This window comes from Heloderma suspectum, chromosome 4, assembly GCF_057233095.1.
Source record: "Heloderma suspectum isolate Gila_16-S chromosome 4, 16-S_ref, whole genome shotgun sequence".
Classification (NCBI taxonomy): Eukaryota; Metazoa; Chordata; class Lepidosauria; order Squamata; family Helodermatidae; genus Heloderma; species Heloderma suspectum.
This window is the reverse complement of record NC_139461.1, coordinates 273,593,079-273,614,221: the sequence shown is the minus strand read 5'-3', so window position 1 is coordinate 273,614,221 and position 21,143 is coordinate 273,593,079. Positions and strand designations below refer to the sequence as shown.

At 43.6% G+C, this 21,143-nt stretch overlaps 1 protein-coding gene across 1 annotated transcript in view; it reads right to left on the bottom strand.

Moving 5' to 3' along the window:
* Positions 1-18,305, bottom strand: part of L3MBTL1 (L3MBTL histone methyl-lysine binding protein 1) — a 59,678-nt gene extending 41,373 nt beyond the window's left edge. The window contains exon 1 of the mRNA XM_084848367.1: positions 18,236-18,305. The gene's annotated coding sequence lies outside the window, so the exon portion shown is untranslated. The remainder of the gene's footprint in view (positions 1-18,235) is intronic.
* Positions 18,306-21,143: the final 2,838 nt, after the last annotated feature.

Sequence of the window (21,143 nt, the reverse complement as noted above, 5' to 3'; positions counted from 1 at the left end):
GTGTCTGTATGATCACAATCTTGAGATGGAATAGGGGAGGAGGGGCATGCCGACATTCAAATAAGGCTCTAGCAAGTGATGTGATGATTTCAGGTTTCACTTGGAATTGCCCCTAGTACTGCGAGGAGCAAGAAAGGCAGGAAAGTTTGATCCCCATTTTTGAAAATACAAAATCCAGCTGTTACTCAGGGCTGTCTCCATCCTAGGCAAAGTTCACAGGCTCCTTTATCAGCAGAAAACATACAGCAACTATGCTATCTTTATATTAACAATGCTGGAGAAAATGTTAGATGCTGTACTACGTAACCAAGGCACTTTCATGTATATGCAGATGGAGGGAAGATGTAATGTCATTCTACTCCTGTAAAACATAATCTGAGAAGCACCTTTGGAGTTTTTCCAGATAGTTTTTAGAAACTGATTTTCCCCATAGTGTGGCATTCATGCTGGCCCCAATTCAGCATCAGCCATGTAAAACTCTTCCCCGTATAACCATTGGGAGGAGAGCGTTTTCCTGCAGGGGGATCAGCTTTTCTGTGTAGGGACTGTAGTAATTGCACTGTAGTACTGGAGAAGGGAAGTATACAGCATTTGAAGAACTAATTTTTTAAAAAGTTCATGAAATGACAGGGCATTGCTGCAGGGGGAGAGAGAGGAGCAAAGCTAGTTGCTACTTGAAAAAAACTTAGATAGAGAACATTACATTAGATAGAACTATATTAAGTATTAAGACTGGATGAGACCCAATAACCAGGGGCACCAACTTGGTGCCCTCCAGATGTTTTGAACGGCAACTCCCATAATCCCTTACCATTAGCCATGCAGACTGAGGCTAATGGGAGTTGTACCAGGTTGCCTACCCCTGCAATAAACTGAAGTTCAATTCAGATAATACCAAGGTATTGTTGGAAGGTGATAAGATTATGTATGGACCAGGAAATGGAGGTTCTGAACAGGGCTGCATTCTGCCAAAGGCTCAGGTCCACAGCTCAGGGTGCTATTAAGTCTGACTCTGCAGATAGACACACACATGTCCTCCAATGCACCAAGCTCCTTCAACCAGCTTTGGCTGGTACACCAGCTGCAATCCTTTCTGGGAAAAACCCATCCATGCACTGATAACATCCAGATTAAGTTACTGTGATGCATTTCATGTAGCAGCACTGCCTTCAAAGACCGTTCAGAATCTTCAACCAGCTGCTAACTGGTGCACCTAGGAATGGACATGTCTTGCCACTGCTAATTGAGCTTCCCTGGCTGTCCATTCATCCGCAGGCACAATTCAAAGTGCTATCTTTTTAACCTTTAAAACCTGAACAGTGCAATCATATGCACATTTATTCAGAAATGCACCCCATTGTGTTCAGTGGGACTTTCTCCCAGGTATGTGTCTATAGGATTTCACAGTCAATCACCTAGGACCAAGGACTGCCTTCTCCTATATGAACCTGCCCAGTTATTGATTTTTTTTTTATTAGAGACCCATCTCTGGGAGCCTCCACCTTCTGAGCAGAGGTGGGTGGCTACTGGAGAGAGGGGCCATTTTGATGGTGCTGGAATTCCCTTCACATAATAGTTCATCTGACAATGTCTTTCAGGTAAAAATTATTGTGCTTTCCTGGACTTTGGGAAAAAAATCTCTTTTAGTAATCTCAAGGCATTTGTGGCTGCTGGAAAATGCTGCTGTTTTATCTAAATATTGTTATTTTTAATTGCTGGGATATTGGTTCATTTTAAATAGATGTTGTGAGCCACCTTGAAAATGTTTTTGGATAGGTGGGATAAAAATGTTTTAAATAAATAAATACACGCATTTTCCCATGCTTGCATAGCACAAGTGAGTATTCACCCCAGCCTCTAAAAAATACTAATAATGCTTTTCAAAGTCACAAAAATGGCATGCCGTTAATATGGAGAAAGTTGTGTCATTCATCAACACTGACATCAAAGGCACTAGCCAATAAGTGCTTGTTTGTAACCCTCGTGCAACCAAATTTCACACAGCACTCACTGTCACAACTGATGTGCAAGCTGGATGTAGAAACAATAGCGTTTCTCTGTTGAAGTGCTACATGGAGGGGAGGTCTGGGTCCTATGCAATATATGAGTAACAACACTGCATTCGTCATCCTTTTGAAAAGGCTTATTGTCTCAAGATCCCTTTAGCAAATTTGCACAAATATCTCCCAAAGTTTTTTTTTAACCAAAAAAAAAGTTACATTTGTGCAAATCTCCCCTCAGGTGAAAAAAACTAATGTTAAATATGCGCAAATATCCCTGAAGACAGAAACAAAAGGTGTTGCTGCTTAGGGAGATGAAGAAGTGGAGGAGTAAATTGACCAGTGCCATTTCAAAATGGAATAGAGAAGGGATATTGTTAGCGAGTTCGTGAGAAGTGATAGTGTTTTTTACCACTCTTGCCAGGCAGCTCTGTAGCCCTTTCCGACAGGCCACACACAAGCCATCATGCCAGGTTCGCACGTCACAACAAGCCACTCTGAAAACAAACCACCCTGAATAATCCAATAACAAGCCATGGGTTCTCAGAGTGGCTTGTGCATGGTTAACAAGCCACACTGAGGAAACCACACCAGGTTTGGACGTCATGACAAGCCTCCCTGAAGCAAACAAGGCTGACAACCCAACATGGGTTGTCATGTTTGCGAACCAGGTCTCCGTGTCCTCCTGACCACTGGAGGGCAACAGAGCGTGTAAATAGACTACAGATGGTATCAACTCAGAGTAGAGTTCAGAGTGAATATATACCAAAGTAGTCTATATATGCTCTGAGGAACAGCTTATTGGAACGAAAAAATATTACCCTGAACAAGGATGGGGGACACGAAGGGCACTATATCAGGCACCTTGGATCACAAGAACATATGAGAGTCTGTGGCCCAGTTCAGATAGTATATATCTTGGCTTATTGTGGTCAGCTGCACTGCTCCTTTCCTCCTTCTTTCTTGGCCACTATGACTGAGGACATCCCCTTCCTTGGTTAATTAACCATAGTTTCCCATTACGTCCAAACTGGGAAACTATGGTTAACAGATTCAGAACAAACCAGGATCTGAAATCAACTTCAACTGTGGTTTCAGATCTTGGTTTGTTCCAGATCTCATAACCACAATGTCCCGGTTCTGGCATAACAGGAAGTTATAAAGGAAACAGCTCTCTACTCAGGTGTGTTGAGAAAGGAGCAGAGAAGGGGCAGCACATGTAGGCATGAGACTCATGTATATCTTGCCTTAAAAAGCCAATATTACAAAGATATATTACATCCGAACTGGGTCTGTAGCTGATGATGGGACATTTGGAGACCATAAGCTGGTGTGGGAGATGAAGGCACTGATTTCATACAAATGTTTTTTGTTAAGATGGCTATGTGATGAATTATTGTGAACTAACAATTTTGACATGGGGGGGTCAGTATTTTTTATCAAGGTTCATGGCTCCAGTGTAAATTTAGGTTGCGTTTCTGGCTCAACCCTCAGGTTTTTCGTACTCTTGTCACTAATTGTGACTTAATTATGCATTCACAGGACTGGTTTTACATTAAAAAAAATAAAACAAACATGCGACAATTTTGAAAGTTGACATGGTAACCACAACATAAAACAATAAATCATCCCTAAAAACAGAAATCTTAGAAATGGGAGTTCAACTTCTGTGTTGAGAGTTCAACAAATCATGAACAGAAAATGCGTTATGTGCCAAATTTCATGTAACTTATAGCAAAGCTAGGAATCTCCAAGAACAAACACTTGAAGTACATTGTGTTAACTGGCCCCCACTCAAGTGACTTCCTAGCCTTTAAGGCAACAGAAAGTTTTAAAATGAAAAATCCTTGGAGAACATTTGTTTTTTTAAAAAAGAAAGATTACTCTGATTATTATTATTATTTTACTGTGAGAGTTAATTGTAAAAGATAGATGTATAGTACTGCATCTGTCTTTTACAATTAACTGTCACAGTTCTTTCCTCCAAAGAGATAATGGGATTAATTCAATTAGAGTGCAAGCCTATGGAGATAGTCGTCAGCCTCCAAACTCAGAGGCTGACGACTATCCAATGCAGGATGGCTGGAGCACAGAGCCAATCCTTGCTTCCGTGCTCTGGCTGCCCTGCATTTTTGGATAGAGAGGCGATTTCTCCTGTCTAGCCAGGGAGCTTCAGAGCAGGAGCAGGAAGGCTGCGCAATGCATAGGAAGTTGTGTAATGTGGCTTCCGCAGCCTCCCCGCTCCCCTCCCCAGGACTGCCCCCTTTTCCCCATCTCCACGCTCTGTTTCTGAGCATAGAGACGTAGCCAGTACGGAGAGAACCGCTAGTGGCCACAGGATTGCTCCCTTAACGATGTAGGTTTGGGTGAAGGGTGAGCGAAGAGACATCTCTACTGGCAGAGGAAATTCCACTTATACTATGAGCTTATGCACAGATTCATACAAGATACAGATACCACTAATAATAACTACATATTGACACAACTGGCAAGTGGTAAGACCATGAAAGATATGTTGTCTCTAGCTATTTACTTCCTACCTTGTTTCTCTGTGGGCTTGTAGTACTTGAGCCTCAAGGGCAAGTTCTCCTTTGCGTAACAGAAGTAGTAACGGAATGACGGGAAGGGCTTATGTCAGCATCTTCTTATGTTAGCAGTCCTTCCTCCAACTTCACAAGGTATTCATGAGATACCATATTGTTTTATTACTGTTTTATTGATTCATTTTATTGCATTTTATTACTATTTTATTTTGTGCTCTGGGATTTATTAATTTTTTAAACAATGAAAAGAGGTATAAGATTATCTTAAATAAATGAATAAATAAACTGCATGTCCAGACATAGGCCACAATCCACCGGAACGTTCTCCTGTTCTTTTGTGCAACGCCCATTCATTCCAATGCGGCATGTGCAAAAGAACTTTCTAGTGGATTGTGCCCATTATCACAGGTAATACAGACTGTGAATGATGCAAGACTTCCTTGACCATCATAGGAATATAGGAAGCTGCCTTAAACTGAGTCAGCCCATTGGTCCATCTAGCCCAGTATTGTTGATACTGACTGGCAGCAGCTCTCCAGGGTTTGTTTGTTTATTACATTTCTAATCCACCCAATAACCACTGTTCTCTGGGTAGATTACAAACAGTTAAAAAACTAAAATGCCACAGAACAGTTAAAAACATAAAATACAATACAAATATTTAAAAGAATAAAACACAATATAATGCAAAACAATAAACAGCACAGGAATAGATACAACAGCCATAAAAATCTAGAACTAGGTCTCTAAAATGCCTGGGAGAAAAGAAAGCTCTCTGCATGGCATCAAAAAGATAGCAATGTAGGCACCAGTCAAACCTCTTTGGGGAGTTTATTTCATAAGTGGGGTGCCACAACTGAGAAAGCCCTGTCTCATGTAGCCACCCACCTAGCTTCCTTTGGCAGGGACACCTGGAGGAAGGTCTCTGAAGATGAGCTAAGGGTCTGGGCAGGTACATGTGGAAGGAGATATTCCTTTAGATACTGGTCTGGTCCCAAGCTGTTTAGGGCTTTAAAGGTCAACCCCAACACTTTGAACTGAGCTTGGAAATGGACTGGATTTCAGGCAGGAATTTTTCCAGCCCTATCTGGAGATGCCGGGGATTGAATCTGGGACCTTCTGCACGCGAAACATGTGCTCTAGCACTGAGCTATGGCTCCTCTGCAAAAGTACCAAGAACATAAGAAGAGCCGTGCTGGATCAGACGAAGGGTCCGTCTAGTCCAGCATTCTGTTCACACAGTGGCCAACCAGCTGTCGACTGGGAACTCACAAGCAGGACATGAGTGCCCTCCCACCCAACTGGTGTACATAGGCTCATTGCCTCTGGTACTGGAGGTAGCACATAGCCATCAGGACTAGTAGCCATTCATAGACTCCTCCTCCAGGAATTGGTCCAATCCTTTTTAAAGTCATCCAAATTGGTGCCCACCACTGCATCTTGTGGTCGTGCTACTACTGGTGCTAGTCTTGTATTCTTCAGTCTATAAAGTCTGAAAGCAAATGCACCATTCCCTTGGACCCAGCCTCTGTATAAGAACATAAGAAGTTGCCTAATACTGAGTCAGACATCTAGCCCAGTACTGTCGACACTGACTGGCAGCGGATCTCCAGCCTTTCAGGCAGAATTATTTCCTAGTCCCACCTGGAGAAGCTGGGGGTTGAACCTGGAACTTTCTGCATGCTAAACATGTGCTCTTCCATTGAGCTATGGCCCCTTCCAAGGAACGAAGAGACAAGTTGCAAAACCACCAGAAGTAGCTTGAGGGGTGGCAAGATAAATGTGGCTTGACTTCCAAATTCTGCTCATGATAAAGCAATTCTTTGACCACCAGGCGCATAACTTTAGCCTAGGCATTCTCACTACATCCACTTGGCAATGCAGATTAGCCTTTGCCACTTACACATTCCCATCCCTGTCTGCATACTCGAATGGGGAGGAAGGAGCCTTCAAAACCCAGCACTGTGTTCATTGCATAGAATCTGATACAGGCTCCTGCAGAGGCTCAGATTTCATTTTTAAAGCAACTTTGTAAGCAACAAAGATCAGTATGAAAGCATATGAGCAACTAATGCCAGAAGCCAGCATTGATGGGGCAGGGGAAAGCTGAACAGGTTTCCCAGTGCCCCTGTCCTACTCTTTGCACCTTCCTATGATCAACAGAAACAGAATAAATTATGAGTGATCAGCAACTTTATTCAAATGGTCTTTATTTGTATGATTTATGCAGCAATAACATTTTATGGGGGTATTTTTACACTGGATTTGGGTTAACGTTGTACAAATTTGATCATTTTTTTCCAAAGAGCAGAGTGTAAACACAGACTTGCCAATATCATCTCCTTGTTCAGAAGCAACAAACTGCTATGCAACTGTGTGCAGAGATGCAACTGGTTGATTTCAATTAAAGGGCATTTTTATTTGAGAAATATACACAGGGCCAGGCTCCCTGTAGTGCCCTGATAACAAAAGCAACACGGCGTCAAGTTTTAACAATGCTACTGCTGCTGCAGTTAACACCCCTTAGATGCCAACCATATGCTGGGCACTGTACAGAACACAGGAACGACACAGCGCCTAACCAGAGGGCTTGGAACTCCTGAGAAGCAGACACGTGGCTAGAAAGTAAGCATTGTACCAATTGCTTTGGTAAAAATCATGCAGCTACAGAAATCACACGACAAATTTCTTTGCAGCTAGCCTAATGAAAGCAGCTGTTTTGATATAAACATGCTTGTGCCAAGTCGAAAACTCATCTGTTAGCAGTGACCAAAGCCTCAGTCCTCAAAACCAGTGTCAGGGTGGACACTGAGCCCATAGAATCCCAGAGTAGTTCTGATTCTGAGGAAGAGGAGCCGCTCCTAGGAGAGGAGCGCGCTCCTCTTTCCCAGGGCCAACAGCTGACAGAGATTCCTCCCACCAGCATTCCTAGCTTAGATAGCAGTCCTGGGAGCGACAGAGCGCGGGAAGCAGACTTGATGGGCGTGCGACGCCGACGCAGAGAGCAGCGCCAAATAGAGGGCGCAGAAAGGAGGCGTAGTGCCTGGCTGGTGCGCAAACAACGGCTGCGCCCAGAGGATCCAAGGGAAAAGAGGAGGGACTCTCCCTAGTCCTTAAGTTCAGGGGTCTGCCAGTAATTCCCTTTCAAACAGGGACCAACTGTTCCAATGTAGGGCATAGGTACTCTGCTGCTCATATCTAGTTGCTAACAGTAGAGTTGTTAAGTTGTAAAAGAGGAATAAAGCTTTGAAAAGAATCCATTTGTCTGTGTCTGGACTTGGCTACTGGATTAGACTGAGAGAGCCCTCCAAGGAGCTCTTGACAACCAGTTTGCTCATCAAATGCATTGAAATCAACATACCATACACCAATATTTATTAGAAAGGTCTGTGGGTCATTTGAAACATTTGGAACAATCAGAGGTTTGGCTAACCCCAAATGCTGACTATAGAGAATTGAAACTGGCATGGGGACTACTTGGGGAGAAAAAAGAGTGAATTCAGTTTAACTAGGAGTTGTCACCTGTCCATTAATCCCTTGCTATTGTCCCTTTACGTTTTTCAAGAGTTGGGAGGAACCGGAGGATGCAACAATCACAGTGCCTGTTCCTACCTAATAAGAACACATTTAAATAGGGTGGGGGGGGAGCAAGAGGTTTATTGAGGTGGGAGGGCATGCTGAGCAGGAAAACTAATAACTTAGCTACTGTTTGCCATTTTTAAGAAGGTCTCAGGCTTTGGAAACAGTAAGGTAAAATATTTTCAGCAGTTACAAAGTAGTCCAGCCTTGCATGGTGATGGTGATGAGCATGATGTACTGTTTGTTCTTAATGATGTCACAGGCACTATCCAACAGGTGCCTGTGACACTCAGGCAACTGTATTCTACAGAGCATAGGTGGACAGAAGACTGCATTTTGTCAGCAACAACAACAACAAAATATTGCTCTTTGAGTGCTGAGAAAAATATGAGTCTCATAATAGAAATGTTACCTTGTGGAAAGAGCTCTGGATCCCCTCCAATAAGTAAGTAATAAAACATATTTATTGTACGAGAGAAGCCATCACCTGAAAATACACCCTAAATTCTAATAGCATGAAAGAGGGTACTTCTCGATGGAGGGCTCCACACACTACCAATCAAAAGGTATTGTGCAGCTATTCCATTTTTTCCTCCATAAGGGTGTGTGTGTGTGTGTGTGTGTGGTAAGAAAAAAGACAGAAGCAGCAGTGGGAAAACAAGGGATAGTTGCAAGTAGAAGATGACAACATCTGGACCCCCCACCCCCTAAAATTCCATAAATGAGGCAGAGAAATCGCATGATGTAACAACTTAAATCAGAGAGTTTGTCAGCCCTGCTGAATCTCGAATGGCTAGGATTACTTTGGCTATCCTCGTTTCACGGGTCCAGACCTGTCCAAAAAGCAAGCAATAAAGGATCACTAGCAAGCTGGACTGGATTTCATTTATTAAGCCTGAACTTCATGTATGTTTACTCAGATAAATTCCCCTGAGTTTCATGGGGCTTACTCCTGGGTAAGTGTGCATAGGATAGCAGCCTTGCAGCCTGATCCTATGTATAATTAGCTTTGTCTAAGATCACTGGCCCCTTCATGGATCACTGCCTTGTTGTGGCGAAGGGGCTTGCGTAACTCAGTGAAGCCATAAGCTATGCCGTGCAGGGCCACCCAAGACGGACAGGTCATGGCAGAGAGTTCTGACAAAATGTGGTCCACTGGAGAAGGAAATGGCAATCCACTCCAGTATTCTTGCCAAGAAAACCCCATGGAACGTATCACAAGGCTAAAAGAGATGACGCTGGAAGATGAGCCCCTCAGGTCGGAAGGTGTCCAATATGCTACTGGGGAAGAGCAGAGGGTATTTCCAAGTAGCGCCAGAAAGAGTGAAGCGGCTGGGCCAAACCCGAAAGGACACTCAGCTGTGGATGTGTCTGGCGGTGAAAAGAAAATCCGATGCTGTAAAGAACAATATTGTTTAGGAACCTGGAATGTCAGATCAATGAATCAAGGTAAGCTGGAGGTGGTCAAACATGAGATGGCAAGATTGAACATCGACATCTTGGGAATCAGCAAACTAAAATGGACAGGCATGGGCGAATTTAATTCAGGTGACCATCATATCTACGATTGTGGGCAAGAATCCCTTAGAAGACATGGAGTAGCACTCATAGTCAACAAAAGGGTGGGAAAAGCAGTACTGGGGTACAATCTTAAAAATGATAGAATGATCTCAGTACGAATCCAAGGCAAACCATTCAACATCACAGTAATTCAAGTCTATGCCCCAACCACTGAGGCCGAAGAAGCTGAGGTTGATCGGTTCTATGAAGACCTACAACACCTTCTAGAACTAACACCAAAAAAAGATGTCCTCTTCATCATAGGGGACTGGAATGCTAAAGTAGGAAGTCAAGAAATCACCAGGATAACAGGCAGGCATGGCCTTGGTGTACAAAATGAAGCAGGACAAAAGCTAATAGAGTTTTGCCAAGAGAACATGCTGATCATAGCAAACACTCTTTTCCAACAGCACAAGAGGCGACTCTACACATGGACGTCACCAGATGGTCAATATCGAAATCAGATTGATTATGTCCTTTGCAGCCAAAGATGGAGAAGCTCCATACAGTCAGTCAAAACAAGACCTGGACCTGACTGTGGCTCAGATCATGAGCTTCTTGTTGCAAAATTTCGGCTTAAATTGAAGAACGTAGGGAAAACCACTAAACCATTCAGGTATGACCTAAATCATATCCCTCATGAATATACAGTGGAGGTGAGAAATAGATTTCAGGGATTAGACCTGATAGACAGAGTGCCTGAGGAACTATGGATGGAGGTCCGTAACATTGTTCAGGAGGCAGCAACGAAATCCGTCCCAAAGAAAAAGAAATGCAAGAAAGCCAAGTGGCTGTCTGATGAGGCTTTACAAGTAGCTGAAGAAAGAAGGGAAGCGAAAAGCAAGGGAGAAAGGGGAAGATATATCCAACTGAATGCAGAGTTCCAGAGAATAGCAAGAAGAGACAAGAAGGCCTTCTTAAATGAACAATGCAAGGAAATCGAGGAAAACAACAGAATGGGAAAGACTAGAGATCTCTTCAAGAAAATTGGAGATCTCAAGGGAACGTTTTGTGCAAAGACGGGCATGATAAACGACAAAGAAGGCAGGGACCTAACAGAAGCAGATGAGATTAAGAAGAGGTGGCAAGAATACACAGAAGAACTATGCAGGAAAGATCTGAATGTCCCTGATAGCCATGATAGTGCGGCCACTGAACTTGAGCCGGACATCCTCTAGAGTGAAGTCAAGTGGGCCTTAGGAAGCATTAGTAACAACAAAGCTAGCGGAGATGACAGTATTCCAGCTGAACTATTTAAAATCCTAAAAGATGATGCTGTTAAAGTGCTGCACTCAATAAGCCAACAAATTTGGAACACTCAACAATGGCCGCAAGACTGGAAAAGGTCAGTTTACATTCCAATTCCAAAGAAGGGCAACGCCAAAGAGTGTTCAAACTACCGCACAATTGCGCTCATTTCACATGCCAGCAAGGTGATGCTCAAAATCCTACAAGCTAGGCTTCAGCAGTATGCGAACCGAGAACTACCGGAAGTACAAGCTGGGTTTAGAAGAGGCAGAGGAACTAGAGATCAAATCGCCAACGTTCGCTGCATCATGGAGAAAGCAAGAGAATTCCAGAAAAACGTCTATTTCTGCTTCATTGACTACGCTAAAGCCTTTGATTGTGTGGATCACAACAAACTGTGGCAAATCCTTCAAGAGATGGGAGTACCAGACCACCTTACCTGTCTCCTGAGAAACCTGTACGAGGGTCAATAAGCAACAGTAAGAACCAGACATGGAGTGGTTAAAATTGGGAAAGGAGTATGACAAGGCTGCATATTGTCACCCTGCTTATTTAACTTATATGCAGAGTACATCATGAGAAATGCCGGGATGGATGAATCACAGGTCGGAATTAAGATTGCCGGGAGAATTATCAACAACCTCCGATATGCAGACGATACCACCCTAATGGCAGAAAGCGAAGAGGATCTAAAGAGCCTCTTGTTGAGGGTGAAAGAGGAGAGTGCAAAAGCTGGTTTGAAACTCAACATTAAAAAAACGAAGATCATGGCATCTGGCCCCATCACTTCCTGGCATATAGAAGGGGAAGAAATGGAAGCAGTGACAGATTTTACTTTCTTGGGCTTGAAGATCACCGCAGACGGTGACTGTAGCCATGAAATTAAAAGACGCTTGCTCCTTGGGAGGAAAGCTATGGCAAACCTAGACAGCATCGTAAGAAGCAGAGACATCACCTTCCCGACAAAGGTCCGTCTAATCAAAGATATGGTTTTCCCAGTAGTAACGTATGGTTGTGAGAGCTGGACTATAAGGAAGGCTGAGTGCTGAAGAATTGATGCTTTCGAACTGTGGTGCTGGAGAAGACTCTTACGAGTCCCCTGGACTGCAAGGAGGTCAAATCAGTCCATCCTAAAGGAAATCAACCCTGACTGCTCTTTGGAAGGACAGATACTGAAGCTGAAGCTCAAATATTTTGGCCACCTAATGCGAAGAGAAAACTCTCTGGAAAAGACCCTGATGCTGGGAAAGACTGAAGGCAAAAGGAGAAGGGGACGACAGAGGATGAGATGGCTAGATAGCATCACCGATGCAATGAATATGAACTTGAGCACTCTGCGGGAGAGAGCGCAGGACAGGAAGGCCTGGCGTGCTATGGTCCATGGGGTCACGAAGAGTCGGACACGACTGAACGACTGAACAACAAGATCACTGAAATCAATGGGATTAGGCATGCCTAACCATGAAAAGAATTGTGGCCTTAAACAGCAATGATATGCACAGTTACCTGGGAGTAAGTACCAAGGAACTAAGTGGAACTGACTTCGTAATAAACATACATAGGATCAAGTATATGATTGTCTTGCAGAGCAAAGCGTTCCCCTCCTTAGAATTTGCTTGCCCTCTACTTTCTCTGAACCTTACTTTCCTGGACCCAATCCTGACCTATCTCTTTCTTCAAAGCCGTTTCTGAAAGGGCTTGTACTAGAGCAGTTTTAATCCATTCAAGGGATAACTAAAACAGCCTTGTATACTATGTTAGAGTAAACCAGTTGTCCCTGAAGAAGAGTCGCATGACTTGAAATGCATTGGGCCAAATAAATCACTCTCAGTTCTCTCTTGAGGTCTCCTCTCCCTTTGTCTTCTTACAGGAGCGGGTTTAATCTGCACCCAACTCAAGATGCAATCCTGAACATGCTTACTTGGAAACAAATTCCACTGAAATCATTAGGATTTGCTTTCTAGTTAGGTCTAGGCTGTCAGGTTTGCTCTTTGTCGGATTGTCTCTGGCCAGATCTACACCTTGTGTCATATCATTACGATCCCATCATGGTAACGCTATATCTCTCTTGCACATTTATACCTTGTAGGACACACAATGACATTTGTTGTGGTATTTTAGAAAACGTGGAATAAAAAGCAGGAAATAACACTACAAAAGCGGTATATCGACTGTGTAATGTGCCCCAACAGTTATCAATGCACTTCAGTACTGCTATAAAGCAGTAGTGTAGATCTAGCCTAAGCCTGACAGAGGTTTAGATAGTGGCAGTTTAGGTAAAAGGGAAAGCAAATGTTGCTGCTGTATTATGCTTTAAAGATTACATATTAAAAATGTTCTAATTCTCAGATCTAGAGAATTAAGTCTTGTTTCTAAAATTAAATACATATGGGTTGTGTTGCCTCTTGCCTTTTTTTAAATTCACCCAACAGGCATCCCTCCTCTTACAAACAATTCATTGCAATGCAAGGGAGAAGGAAAGTTACCAGCTCACTCTCTTACTTTTGCTTTCCACGCTGCACAAACTGAGCTAGCAGGATGGGCATCATCATTCCGCTGTAGGGCACAACACACTAACCAGCTCATTACCCTGGTGTAAGCTGCCCATATGCATACAGCATGAAGCCTACAGAACTGCTAGACAAGTCCTGCAATATGCAGCAATTCTGCTTGTTTAACTTTATCCAAACTAGAGTGGTCATGTGTCCTGCTTTACAGTCCTCTGTTCCACAAGGCTGTCCAGTAGTGCAAGACCAGTTTAAAAATAAAGAACCACAGCAAGGGAGAGCAGACGCTTTGACGTTGTCCATCAGCACTTAGTGCCTGGACAGCAGGCACCCAGCTCATTTGGTCAGAGTCTTCTCTACTATGGTGAGATGTGTAGTATTTCTATTTAAATTACAGCAGTTATTTCTGCATTTGCATCCATACATATAAATTAACATATACACATTTGATGCAAGTCTGTGTCATCTTTGCCCTCTTCTTTTTTTCTTTTGATGATGAGTTCCCTCTTTTTCAGCAATGTGTAACTGGCCACCCTAATCCCAACAGAGGGACTGTGCTTACAGATAACATATCTCTGTCTTAGTGCTTTTTTGATGGGCAAAAGGACAATACAATAATCCAACCTTACAAAGAAAGCAACAAACGTTACTAGCCTACACACACATTATTAGACCCTTCCTCCCATGCCAACACATCTTAGCCCTCAGCAGATTCTAAATGCAGGGAGCTAAACATACAGATTCCCACTACTTCCTTATTTTGAGTCTAGGCCTGACTTCGGTCTGACTTGAAATGGATATAGATGTGAAGGCCCAGGAAAAAGGGGGAAATGGGGGTAGGGAGAGGAACCAGAAAAAAATTAAACTTGGTTTTTCCCCAGGGATACCCTGAATTATTCTCTTCCCCCACCTCCATTTTCCCCAGTTTTTCTCCCCAGCCTTTCACATCTCTAGAACTGGGGTTTGCATCCTGCCCCTGTCAGTTTCCCCTCCCCACCCGCCTTTCTCAAGTAAAAATAAAAGCCTTAATGTGGAGAAGGGGGAGGGGGTAACAGGCCACAGCAGGGCATCACTACCATAAAAGTGAGGCACCACAAGGCCTCTCCTTGGCTGGAAATGATGCATGGAATATCATTTCCTGCCAGGTGTCATGTTTCCTGGCCTTTACCCACACCCAAACTCAGGGGAGGATGCAGACAGGGAGGAGGCACCTCTTGGAGAGTTGCTGATCCCTCGCTGCCCAACTCCTTCCAGTTCAGAGGATGTTGCTTTACCAGACTCCTGAAACTGAGAAGACTCACATCCAGAGGAGGCCCCATCACCCGCACACTGTAGGAGCCAATGGGTACAGAACCAGGCAACAGCCCTTTAAGAGCACAAGAGCTCCTCAGAGGGGTCACACCAACAGCAGCTTTCATAAGGCCTTGAAACCCTGTGCGCTTTGCTAAAGCAACTTCTCCCTTTCATAGATCAGAACATTAAGAACATAAGAAGAGCCATGCTGGATCAAAGCAAGGTCCAGCATTCTGTTCACACAGTGGCCAACCAGCTGCCTGTGGGAAACCCACAAGTAGGACATGAATGCAGTACCACCCTCCTGGTTGTATTCTTCAGCAACTGGTGTACAGATAGCATATAGCCATCAGGACCAGTAGCCACTGATAGCCTTATCCTAGGCATTCTTGCCTGTTTTCTCACAGGGATCTGACCAATCTCCTGACTGATTCTGCTCTGTCTAAGCCAAACCCTGCTGTGCCTGCCTTGACCTAACCTGACCTTACCAGACATGCATCAGCCTTACTTACCTTGACCTGACCTGACCCTGCCTTACCTGCTTTTACACTGCCCTGCCAGTAAGTGCCATTATTGCAGTCTACTTCACCTGAAGGCTTGTAGACCAGCCAAAACAGGACACCAGGGAATAATAGGGAACAGTTTGAAAACATTCAACAGGAGCACTAAAAAAATCCATTTTTTGGTGTGGGAGGGGGTGGGGCTTGCACATCACTAGTCATATGCGGGCCAACAAGGAAAGAACCACCAATTTTTGTACAATCCTGGGTACAAGGACCTGTCCTCTTGTTTTTCGTAAAATGCTACGTACATTTCTGGCACCATATAAATAAGGAAGAAGGACAATGAGAAGGAAGAAGAAGAGGCAAAAGAGGGACATAATATGGTATAAAACTTTAGAACCGGGACTCAGTTTGTGAACTAAAGTTGGTTCCCAGATCTGAAAAGGCTGCGAACCACCATTTTACACTGTTTCCATCTGCAGTCTGTAAAACATGGATAGGCTACCAATTTCCTGTCCTGGATTTGGACCATAAGCCTCTGCAAAAGAGAATTCTATTTATATTGCACCATATTGTAATCTACCCTCAGCTCTTGGGTTATTTATAAGTCTAAATAAGTCATCACTAGTTTAAAAGGAATTCAGAGAGCAAGAACTGGTAAGCATAACTCCATCTCCGCTCTCCAGACTTCACCAATGTAAGCCACAAAAGGGGATGGCACACAAAAATCACCCTTCAGAAACACTGAAAAAGTTGGGGGGGGGGATATAATACATGCTTGCATATAAGTAGTAACTTTCAACACCACAATCCACACAGACACTCATCTGTAAACATTTCTCCATCTGGGGGAAAAAACCAAACAAATCCAAGATCCCATATAAATATTTCATCCTTGAAAACAGGAGTTACAGCAAATTTCCATTCCTACTTGCTTGTCCAAAGACACACCCCAAATCAGAGAATTAGCAGTAAAATAAAAATTCAATAAATGGCACTAAACTCAGGATGTTGTCCATACTTCCAATTACTCATTTTCTGTAGACTGATGTAGTACTGTGTTGTGGGCACATAAAATTCCTTTAAATATCATCGCAATAAAATGGCCCAACTAAGCACTATATTCAGTCTGGTGATTTATGATGGTTTTATTATGTAATTTAAAACACAATTCCCAGCTATTAAACAATCATCACTGTCATTTCAATTTCTTAGTTTCTCATGCATGGAGGCTCATAAGGATATAGGTGAAAATATCACAATGTTGAGCCAAAGTGGCCAATTCTTGCTACTGCTAGGTAAGGGTCTTTTGTAATACTTAAGCTGTGGCAGATCTTTTGTGTTGCATAAGCTGCAAATTATCTGCTAATGCCCAAGTTCTTGTATCTTTATCAATTTACATGATATTGTCACCAAGATTCTTTTGAATTTTAATTATTTTATGTAAGTTTTAAAGTAGTGTTTGCTATCTAGCTTTTCCATTTCTAGCCATTGCAACGGTTATATCTTTTAATAATGTGACGTTCTAACTTTTGCAATTAGCACTACGTTATCATTAATAGCATTTACTTTGCAAGTTTGTGGCTGATCCTGGAGTGGCAATTAAAAAGACGCTAACAATTTCTTCAACACCAATAGTGCAAGCAACCAGATCCTTCAATCTTATCCAAAGGCACACTTCTCCCCTTCGATTTTCACAAACAGCAAGATGAATCAACCTCACACACTATTTTCTTTGATACTAACCAGCAGTTCATCAAACTGTTCCCAGCGCAACATGCTTCTACACTGAATCCTGACTCACTTCAAACTGACATGAAGTAAAATGCCAAAAAGGGGGCAAGGTAAGAGTGGAAGACGACAGACAGAAAATATTGGAACATTTATTATTGGAAGAGAGATGGAGGATGGAGTCAGGCATGTTTAAAATTGCATGTTTCAGCTGACGGGGCAAAATAGGCCCATCTGCTTGAGAGAATATGATAAAAGACCTATATCTAGAACCACAAACAAACAAAACTTGGGCAGCTACTTCTAATAAAGCCCATCCTTTTTTATCCCAAGAGGCACCCTACTGCTACTACTTGTCTGTGCACACCCATAATAAAGTACCTGGGTTGTAGAGAGTTGTTTGTAGCAAATATTAACTTTAATGCATCACAATAAAAACCTTCAGTAACGAGGTGGAAGGGAAGCTTTTTTTTTTTTTTTTTTTTACCTCGCTGCACACACTGGCAAGCAGGAGTTGTGTCCATCTCACTAACAGGGAGGCTACGATATAAACCCGTCAATCCATGAAGTCTTCACTTTTTAAAAAAATAAATAAAAAGAACCCCATCAAAATGGCGGAATTCTCTCTTCTTTTTATTCTGTTGCACAAACAGATATTCCCTTTATTTGTAGAGAGGAAGGCATGAAATTACCCGAAAGAGAAAGTTTGGGAACACAAACCCCGTTCTCTCCTTCCCTCCGTTGCAAGATCATTGTATACATCTCTCCCTAACCTTCTCCCTCTCTCTCGCTCGCTCTCCTTTTTCTACATAGCTTAATTCCAACTCTTTTATGTCATCTCTTTTTGGGAAGGGGGGCTTCAAATTTCCCCACGTTTAAACATGGAAACTGCAAAAGAACATAAAAAAGCGCCCCAGGATTTTGCACTACCCATGCAAAAGACCAGTCACCGAACTGTTGAGATTTCCCCCCGTTTTCTCCCTCTCCCTGTCTTCAGATTTATTTTTTATTTATTTTTTATTGCAAGGTTCCTTGTAAAAGCAAATACAACTGAAAGGAATTTGTGGTCCTTCTCGGAAAGAAAAAGAGATGGGGAGGGGGAATCAAAATGCTGGCACATCCACTTGCAAAAGCAGGCAGGCACAATTTCAAATCAATGCATTGCATGCAAACGGGAGCAAAGGTCTGCGGAGGACGGAACAGACCCTTTCCGAGCTGCATTTTGATGATTTAAAGAGGTTTATAAATTACTTTCTTATCTGATTCCTTACCTACAATAATCAGCCTGTGGTCACTGAATGCTGAGCCTGCGGGAACCTCAGGCTAGCCGCGCCTGCGCGCACAGGGGGCGGGGCTGTCTTCCCTGCAGAAATGCACAGGGCGATGAAATTGACAAGCAAAGCATATTTAATATACAGAGAGAGGAGAGGGAAAGGGAGGGGGGGAGCCGAGTATTATCCACGCTGCAATCCCTATTTTTTATATAAATATATTATTAAATCAACTATTAACCCGTCTCCCCCCACCCTTTCTCCTTTTTCCGGTACGGAAGGCTCGCTCTGCTGATCGGGGGCTTTCGCTTCCATATTTTTCCCCGCACCTGAAATAAAATACACAGAGGGAGCGATTTTCCTGCTTGAATGTGCTTGCGTATTTTAAAAAATAAAATGCATCCTAGCAATGCATCCAGGTTTTAACCTATTTACTGAATTATAGGTGCAAATCTTCCTGCTTGGGAAACCTAGTCTGGGAAAGGGGGGGGGGGAGAGAGAGAGAGAGAGAGAGAAAGAAAGAAAGAGTGAGACAGAGAGAGAGAGAAATCAGGATCGGTCAAATCCAAGGTTTTATTTAATTTTTTTCGTAGAGAATGAAAAAATAAAGCCTTGGTTTTGATGGGTCCTGATTTCTCTCCTCCGCCAAACTAGGCTTCCGAATATCACCTCTCTAGAGAGAAGATGGCCAACTCCTCACGCTGCACCGACGTAGTGTGATTTTTGGAATATCTTGGCGTTTCGTAGGTGTAAACCTTCCTCCTATCGCGGAGACATCCTGCGTTTTACCGCATCCCTGTCCCACTGTCGCCACCCCGCGAAAATTCGGCCATATGATGAGTGTTTTTCGGGACTGAGCCGCTCTGCTTGCATTGCAGGAGGCACATTCTAGAAACCTGTGTAGGCTGAGGGGGTGGGATTGGAAATGTTGAAACAGCGAGATCCGTTTCGAGGGGGCTGGTGTAAACGCGGGTAGGATCCGTTTTATGAAGGCAGGAGCTGACTTTTCCCCACTCTTCTTAGGATGAGGGCCGTTTCTCCCAGGCGTCAAAACGGACAACAGGACAATGGACATCATGCGTTTTAGGTGATGGGTGGCTACCAAGGCAATCTCCCTTCCCCACCCTGAATACAGACTTGTTGTGTCTCCTCAATATGGACCCCTTTGCCTGCCATAGAACCGACCGTGTCCTTGCCAGACGTTCTGTGGTAGCGAAGTGTCCATTAAATGGACTATTTCTAAGCAGCTGGGGATTCTAAGCATTTCTGAGCAGTAGGGGATGCGTGGAACCTAAGCACGCTCCACACATCTCTTGGAAACTCTGGCTAAATCCTTGTAGAAATAAGTTATTGTCTACCCACATCTTAAAAAACAAAGGGGTGAGATGTAGGATGTGAAGACAAGAGTCAAATCAAAAGCAATCATCGTTTGTATAGGGTTAACACATCAGGGTTAACTCATTCACAAGATCACGGGTGTTTCCAGACAAGGCTTTTCCAGTGCCATTGCCTTGCCTCATTCACGGAGTTTTATGGGAGTCCAGACAATGACGTCTTCTACTCATATCCCATGTTTCCCCACCACTTCTTCCATCCCTTCCCGCAGATAATCCCTTAGGGGTGCAATCCTATGCATGTTGAGTCAGAAAAGTCCTGTAACTCTCAGCATTCCCCAGCCAGCCATGCTGGCTGCTAGGAGTTGTAAAACCTTTTTTTCTGTCTAAAAACATGCATAGGATTACACCCTAAGAACGAAAAGATGCACAGTGTCTTCTCATTGGTAGAACTAGGAGCCCTCCATCTTCTTTCACACTAAGAGTGCTTTCAGAAGGAGGGCTCCTATCGCTAACAATCAAAAGGTATTTATGCACACATTCTGTTTCTTCTTCCGTAGGGCAACAATCCTATGTTTGTTTAGACAGAAAAAAAGCCCTACAACTCCCAGCATTCCCCAGCCAGCCAGTCCCCATGCTGTCTGGGGAATGCTGGGAGTTGTAGGATTTTTTTTTTTTTTCTGTCTAAACAAGGATAGGACTGCATCCTTAATGGACTTTTTCTGTTAAGAAAAAAAGACCAAAACATGGTGGGTAAACATGAGAGGGCAACAACATCTGGACCACAGTAACTTTCCATGAACAAGGCACGGCAATGGCATAATAAAAGCCTCACCTGGAAGCATCCTTTGTTCACCCACTGTCTACAGGGCATGTACACAACACTGGGTGCTTCCAGGTGAGGCTTTTATTGTGCCATCATTGTGCTTCATCGATGGAATTTTATTAAGAAGAGGGTTCCAGATGAGGTCACTGTCCGCTCATTACCCTCTTGTGTCATCACACACACCACTTTTCCATCCTTTTCTTATTGCAGAAAATTTATTAAGGAAAAAAACAAAACAGAACAGGCGCACAATGTCTTCTGATTTGTAGTGCTTGGAGCTCTCCATCTGGAAACACCCTTTGTCATCAAATTGTCAGCCTCCTGTATTTTCCCCATTTCCTCCCCACCATATTTAGACAGCAGATGTTTAGCCTTGGGGGTGGGTGGGGGGACAATGGATCAGTAGTGCAATCTTCCTGAAGAGAGCAATCCTACCGGGATAGGCAGCTGCCTCCGAACTCGCAGGTGACCGCCTATCTAATGTAGGGCAGGAGAAGCGCAGCGGGGATCATCTCCTCTGAGCCTCAGCTGCCCTGCATTTGCAGCTAGACAGCGAATTTCGATTGTCTAGCCGCAGGAAGGCAGAGCGGGGGAAGCGGCTGTTGAACGAGTCGCACTGGCATTTCTGCCTTCCCCACCCCGGAATGCCTCCGGAACTCCCTGTTTTCGCTGCTCTGCACTCCTCTTTCGAGCACAGGGCCATTCCAACCTGCCTGCGAGGCAGTGCGGGAGTTGGGGGAGGTCGGTT